Source organism: Cibotium barometz, chromosome 37 (assembly GCF_041138505.1).
Source record: "Cibotium barometz isolate CiBa-2024 chromosome 37, ASM4113850v1, whole genome shotgun sequence".
Classification (NCBI taxonomy): domain Eukaryota; kingdom Viridiplantae; phylum Streptophyta; class Polypodiopsida; order Cyatheales; family Cibotiaceae; genus Cibotium; species Cibotium barometz.
The window spans coordinates 43,501,784-43,509,578 of NC_141082.1; the positions used below are offsets into that span (position 1 = coordinate 43,501,784).

General features: G+C 42.7%; 1 pseudogene; it reads right to left on the reverse strand.

The window, feature by feature from the left end:
- Window positions 1–4,416: 4,416 nt before the first annotated feature.
- On the reverse strand, window positions 4,417–5,849 carry LOC147617293 (uncharacterized; annotated as a pseudogene).
- Window positions 5,850–7,795: the final 1,946 nt, after the last annotated feature.

A 7,795-nucleotide genomic window follows, 5' to 3' on the forward strand; every position in this document is an offset into this window, starting at 1 on the left:
AAAATACAATCATTCGCAGAAACCCCCCACCCCGTTATTAGGAATTCCCAATACAAAACTAACCCCTTCATTCATTAACTAGCCTTTCTTATTCCTTCCGGAGAGATTGAACGTCATTTAACATCAAGCCATCGACACAGCTTGTTCATTCTCCCCACACAAAGGTCTTCAACACAATCACGAAGACGCGATCGTCATCAGGAAGGGGAGAATGTTAATCCAATTCTAGGATTAACAAGAGCTACAGCCATTATCGTACATCAAGGAGTCACGGTAGATACACCAAAGGGTCATACATTCATGATATGAAGCAGTAGTGTCCAAAGCTACAACTTGGACAGGTGCTCGTAATGGTGTGACGGAGTATTTATGGCAATTCTCGCTTCAAGAGCATGTGGTAGCAAGTTAGGATGAAGTCCTAAGCGATGTACTTCATGGATATATTATGAGAGTAGTCATTGTAATAGCATTAGGCCTCTCATAAGCCTAAAGTGCCCGGCCGGCCACAGTTTAAGTGAACACTTATGGCCATGTATATAAGTGAATTTCTCTCATAAGCCTAAAGTGCCCGGCCGGCCACAGTTTAAGTGAACACTTATGGCCATAAGTGTGAACACTTATGGCCATGTATATAAGTGAATTTCTCTCATAATAGAACATACTCTCCCATTGTGCAATTGAGTTTTGCTCTTGCTAATATCTCTCCCTAATGCATGCTAGTGAGTGTGTGTGAGTGAAGTGAGGTGAGAGGAGGGATGAGGACCCATAGTGCAACGCGACGGTGTGACAACGCACGCGGGAGGTGCAGTGGAATTGCTTCTCAAGGAGTTGTAGATCTTGGAGACCTTAAGGGTTACGAGTAGAGCCATTGGAAAGATCCTCTCACGATAGTTGCAGTTCACCAGGTAAGCTCTTTTTGGATGTGTTTCAAGGAGGGTTAGCGTGAGGGTAATGGATAGTGATCTCTTTTAGTCACAGCATTCAGGGGTTTGAAATCCACACACACCCTCCATTTGCCATTCTTTTTTGAAGTAATGTCCACTAGGGAAGCCCACTCAGAGTTATCCACACGGAAAATAAACCCTGCCTTAAACTACCACTTCTTCTTTCAACACTTGCTATTGTATGATTCCCAACCTCCTTAGCCTTTAGACTACTAGCTTGTCTCCTAGATTCAACTGGATTTGATGTTGTACTGTAGATACTCCTCTAACATGTGTGTAAGAAGAGAAACAAATCTGGAAATTTCTACAGCATGTCCATATACTCTCCCTTCTCTACCATAGTGAGATCCTTGGCCAACATCTTTTGCAAAACCTCTTCCCTACTTGGCTGCACTTTAGTTTCATATTTTAGCCTCTTTCCTTCCTCTGCACATAGTTGCACAGACAAGCACAAAAGATCTAAATCTGGATCCAGCATTTGGAATTCTTCCCCATCATCTTCTAAGCTAATTTCCTCAGTTTTGAGTTTTCTACAAAGTGTGTTTCCTCATCCTCTTCCTTTGATGTACTACTATCCTGAATCAGCTCCCTTGGCCATATCATACCTAATCTACCTCCTTACAGGCTGGTCTAGCCCCAAAATCAAATGCCCTCTCCACCAGTCTTGTCTTACCCTCATAGCAATCATGGCCTCCCAAGGATAAGTGGATATGCTTCTAACTTGGCTGGCATCACATGTACATCCCCAATTCAACCTCTTGTCCCCTAGTACATTCACCTGTAGCTTCTTCACAATCCCTAGGCATCTGACCCTTGCTCTATTAGCCATTCTAACTCTGAATTTAGAGGGTGCACCTGCCTTCAATCTCAAGGATTCCATTGTTTGTTGTGTCATCACATACCTGTGGAGCACCATCTATATACACTTTTGGGACTCTGTGGTTATTCACCCAGGCATCCATGATTGGTAAATATTCTTTATCCCCTTTCACTTTTCACCACATTAATCTGGCTTCCTTCCTTCTCTTTCTTGGAGCTTATAGTGCTAACCAATTTACTCCACATTCTCCGAATTCTGAGGCATAACTCTAAGAGCTGGGGCCATGTCAAAGTAGGTCTGCTGAACATCTCTCATCGGATCATAAACCTCCTTAGGAGCACCTAAGGGGAAGTCCTACATGCCAATATGTCTCTTGGATCTGGTCTTTTTCTTACCCTCCTTTGGGATGATCTTCCACCTGCTTCCTCTTATTCCTTTTGTAAGGTCTTGGCTCATTCCTCAACCTCTGTCCTTATAGTCCTTTTATTGGCTAAGACATCCACCCCTTCATCTACCCCAATCAAGTTTGCCTCTCCTTGTTTAGGACCATTCTCTGGTTGTTGTTGAGCTTGTGGTACCTGTTGGTTTGGCATATCCTCTTCCCTCCTAACATCCTATCTCTCTTCTCTCCTAGGTGGCAAAGGGTACCTCCCATCCTCCTAGGGTAAGGACAGTGAGGAGAAATATGGCCTCTCTCCATGAAATTGAGGCACTATACATTCATATTAGGTCCTCCTCTTCCCCCACCTCTTAGACCATCCCTGTCTCTCCTACCCTAGGAGCATTTTCCCCCATTACATAAGATTCAAATTCAAGTTCTTCATCTATTGAGTCAAATGGGTGATTCCCTGCATTGAGCTGGTCTGTGACTACTAGAATGACTAGAGTAACTCTCCCTTTTTCTGCTCTTCTCTCTCCATGCATGATTGGTCTTCCTTTGGACCTCCCTTTGCTTCTGAGCCATCCTCTAGAACCTCCATTCTTTCTCCCTAGCAATTTTCAAAGCTTCTCAAAATTCCTTGGCCTCTTTAGTTCCACCTTCTCCCTCAAGTCTGCATGGAGAGATTGGATGAACATGTCCTTGTTTAGAAGAACTGGTCAGTGCTCTGCTCCCAGCAGGCAGGGAGTTGTCCCACCTTCCCCACAAGTCTTCAAAGTGATCTACAAACGTGTCCAAAACATCAGGTAAATTATGCTTTAAGTTTTGAATCTCCTACCATAAGGCATCAGGGGATTCACTCTGCTTGTAGTGCTACACCAAGGCCACCTTAATATCCTCATATGTCTGCACCTAGGTTGGCTAGGCTCTCCATTCATGCAACCATCTTTTAGCATCACCTTTTAGCAGTATAATCAGCAAAGTCAGCTTATCATCGTTGCCCTCCTTACCAAATGTGAAGGCTGTAAGTTCCATCACTACCAAGAATTCTTCTGGATCTTCACCAACATGGCCATGAAACATAGGATAGGTCATCATAGCAGGCATCTCAACTACTGAGAATTTTTTTAAGCCTGTGAATAATTTGAAGGGTGCTTTCTGGCTAACTAATCCAACTGACCATCTTTACAGAAATTGATGAATGCTATACACACCTTTTGTGACACTACGGGTCTCTCCGTCAATGTAAACAAGACGAAGTTTATGCTCATAAGAACTCATCCGCAAGAAATTCAGCCATCACTCACATATCAAGGGCAGCCAATTGAGAAAGTGGACAGCTTCAGGTACTTGGGAATTGATATTCCATCCAATTATGCCTGGGGACAATGCGTAAGAAATAGGATTGATGCCGGCCACGCCAAGTACTATCAATTTGAGAACATGTGCATGCAAAAAAACATCAGAAGATGGGAGATAAAGAACATAATCTCATGTCATGTGCAAAAAGTACAACATCATCTGCGTAGATTAGCAGCAAGAGGGTGAGCATTCAAATGGCTGGTCCATCTGTTTCTTCCACTAGTGCTTGAGGGATGAAGTCTTCTAGTTGGTCAATGCATAGTCTCGGGGGGTGCACTATATGGAAGCCCCTCCTACAACGTGCGTTCAAGGGGTATTTAAGAAACCCCTTATCTGTGAATTTTGAGCTAATAAAACTACCCCTTTTTCTTTATAGACTTACGGGTTTTTTGCCAAAGTACAATTAAAATACCCCTCTTGTAATTGTATTTCTGTAAATTTACCCAATATTTTGGATTAAAAAAACCCCACCTAATGATCGCACGTGGTAGACTTACATTTTTTGAGGTGCACCCCCCGAGTGCATAGTCCGAAGAGAGTGGGGGATAGGGGGCACCCTTGTTTGACTCCCATATTGCTTGAGAATTCTTTAGATAATCCGGTCTGTGTCTTTAACTGGCATCTAACTTGTTGATAGAGTTGTGCTACTGGCACTCTAAGATGCATCGGGACCCCTATATATTCCATTCTTTGCCATATCCCACTTCTTGGGAGGATCGTGTCAAATGCTTTTGTAAAATCCACAAAGCAACAATGCAAAGTTTTTCCTTTTAGCCGGCTTTCTTCCATGAGAACCCTAAGCGATATGAGATGATCAATGGTACTATGTTTAGGTCTAAAACCTGCTTGTCCTTTAGCCCGTTTGCCATTTGCCTCGGCCCATACACTTATAGCTTGTTCTTGGATGCTCCCTAGAAGCTTAGACATGCAAGATCCCACCATGATGGTTCGGTAATTAGTGGGCTGATTTGCATCCCCTTTCTTGAAAAGTGCTTTGATCCAATTCTTTTGCCAATCTCAATGGGTAGCCCTTGTGTTATGGATTTATTGAGGAGTCCGTGTATCCATTGCTGTGCAATACTGCCTGACCATTTGAGCATTCCTGAGTTGAACTGAAGCATGTCTGGTGCTTTGCCATTGGCTAGTTTTTTTATGCTCTTTGTTACCATCGGAAAGTCAAAGCATTCTTCTGATTGTTTTGTCTCTTGCATATTAGGCATCCCTTCTGCATCTTTGTGTACATATAACTTTTCTACATATGCATACATATCTTCCGGGCTTATGTCTCCGGTAATGTCTTGTCTTTTGCCTTTCATCCTCATCCATTCCTTTTTGGGGTTTTTCTTGAAGTTTATTAGGGCTTGTGTCTCGGTGTGTAGTTCATGTTCTCTTCTTTTTCTCCTCTTGAGAGTTGTGTATGTTTTTGCCAAAGCTGTCCATTCTATGGCTGTTTTGGGGGGGTTGACCTCAAATGTCTTTTAGCAATCTTGCATTCTTCATCAAACCATGAGTTGTGTGGCAACCCTTTCACCTTTGTTTCTTGTCTATGAGTTTTTCCCATTGTTTCCTCTATTGCTTCACTCATTGCTTGCTTGCATTTGTTCCATGCTTGATCTACATTTATTGGCATGCATTCTCTTGCTAGTTTATCATCAAGGGAAGCCGCATAGGTTTTCTTTCTTTCAATTTGCATTTTGTATGCCCATGCTCGAATTTGAGCCTGTTTTCCTCTCCTGTGAATGGGTACCCGTAACCATACATGAATGGGTGTATGATCCGAGTTTGGTGATCTATCCCCAATTTCAAAGTTATGCACCATGTGGGATGCCTCATATTGGATCAATACATAATCAATAGCACTCATTCCCTTGTTGGCGGTGTAGCATGTGCATTCCCCTGAGTTGGCAAATTTGTTCACTCCATTTATAGCTATTAATTGCATAGCTGTCATCATGCTTAGTAATGATGTTCCTTGTGGGTTTGTCACTTGGTCTTTTGAGCATCGCTTCCACATGTGGTCAAGTACATCCATTTTATGCTCTAGACCCGAAGGTGTCATGAGATTTATGACTTGCATTTGCGCATGTGCTATGCGGGCATTCATGTCCCCAGTAAGCATCACTACCCCTTCTTGCGTGTAAGTGTTAATATCTGCATACAAATCTTCAAAGGGGTTGTTCTTCTCTATGTTGAAAGCATTATAGAACGGTGATTCCCTATGGGGAATGTAGCACCCTGCTATGAACACTAGTTTACCTCCTGTGTCAATCTTGACCCATATGTATCGCTTATGAGCATCTTTTTTGCATATTGTAATCACTTTTTGAAGATCTTCTTTGTACATCACTGCCACCCCTCCTTGTCCTCTCATCTTTGTACTCGGCATCCACAGAGAGTGTGTGACATACCCATCAACATGTGGTATCTTGCATGTATTGTGTTCCCATGTTTCCAATAGGAAAAGTACATCCGCTTGTGGTAAGACTTCTGTGAGCCCCTCCCCTTTGTGCCAGGGGAATCCGTGGCAATTCCAGCTTATCACATGTAGTTCTGTGGTCCCATGGGCCTCCTCTTGTCATTTTTCCTGTTCTCCCCCTTCCGTGGTGGGTGTTTTCTTATTGGTGCGTGCTTCATAGGCTTCCCTTCTTGCCTTCTGTTGGTTCGGCGTTCTATCTTCACTTATGTATAATGGGCTGTCTTTTAGATATATGCGAGCATTTTCAAGGATAATGGCCCTCTTTCGTGCATCTAGGAGTGTGCATACAATTGCCCGGTTGGTTTTGGGCTTCTTCTGTGCGCGCCGTATACCACAACATCATGCATACCAAATTCAGTGGAAATGATATCCGTGATGTCCGTGTTCAATGTAAGCAGTCTACATGAAGAAATGATTTAAAGTAACAACAATCGAATTATTAAGTGACATAATCATAACATTAAAACCCTTTTTACAACACAATTCAAGCATATTAGCAGCAAAAATCTATACTCAAGATAACCTTAGACAAGACACTAAAATACCCTTAGTTGTATTAGCTGGATACATTATTTGAAACATACATAATTTAAGAGGCCGACACTTTATCTCAAATTTCATTCTCAAAGAGGGGCTGTGATGGCCGATGCCATCCATAATTTATAAATAATTCCTCGCCAGCTTGTAATGATCTTGTAGCACACACTACTATATATATGGGTACATCTCTAATCATATAACATGGCTCGTGACTATTCTCACACTCCATAAAGGTACAATTTGTTCTCTCATTTCTCCCTCTACTACTATTGATTAGCCCTGTTATATTTCCTTGAGCATAGGGTCTTCCATCAATATAAAGCCGCGATCCACAATTATATCTAATGTTTCTTTCGGTGAGTGAGGCCGCATTAGCACAAAGCCCATATGTTGTCATACTTCTGATAAAGCGAACAAGTGCATGCCATGCGCCCCAACCATAAATGGGCCCACAAAATGACATAAGAGTCACCTCTGAGTTTGCGGGCACGCGTAAATCCTGTGCAATAAAGAGACCTCGTCCACCATTGGGAATGGTAGATGGTGCAATCACATATCGAGCATCCCAAAAGCTGAAAACCTCTCCGTCTGCTGGAAGGGCTGCTCCCAACCATCCTCCATAGTGTCTCCGATCATACGTTTGAATGGGAGATAGAAGACGATCAGGCAATGGATGATCACCCAATGTCTCTGATTGGGCAATTGAGGGGCAAAGAAGTTGATGATGCCTCCATTTGCAACTGAAAAACGGCTTGACCATATCGTGTGCGTGGAAGGAATGAAGGATCAATTCCATGGTCTTCACAATCCTCATGAAATCGAGGATGTAGAACTGGTACGTGCTGATGAATAATGCATCATTGTTGATTATATGAAGGGTGAGACACACATGGAACACGATTAATAGTGCGGAGTAAACTTGGATATGAATTTATACATAGTTCTAAAATGACATCACTTACCATGGGATGCTCCCGTTCCTCTTGCGGTGGCATATCAGGACATGGACCATACTACTCCATATGGGCAAAACATATGCGTCGCATTCGTCGATGAGTGCCATGGCATGCTGCACACCAACATGGGATTCTTTCAACGTAATATGTTTGTGAGTCGCCTAGTGTCATAGATGATGTGGAAGAAGAGGAACCATCTCCTCTCGCAACTACAGATGGACGCACAGGAAGAGTGGGAGGAGGCAGTGTCCCAGAGGATGACCCAGAATCTGCATTCATAAAATATTAATGTCATATTAATATCATTAAAAATCAAAG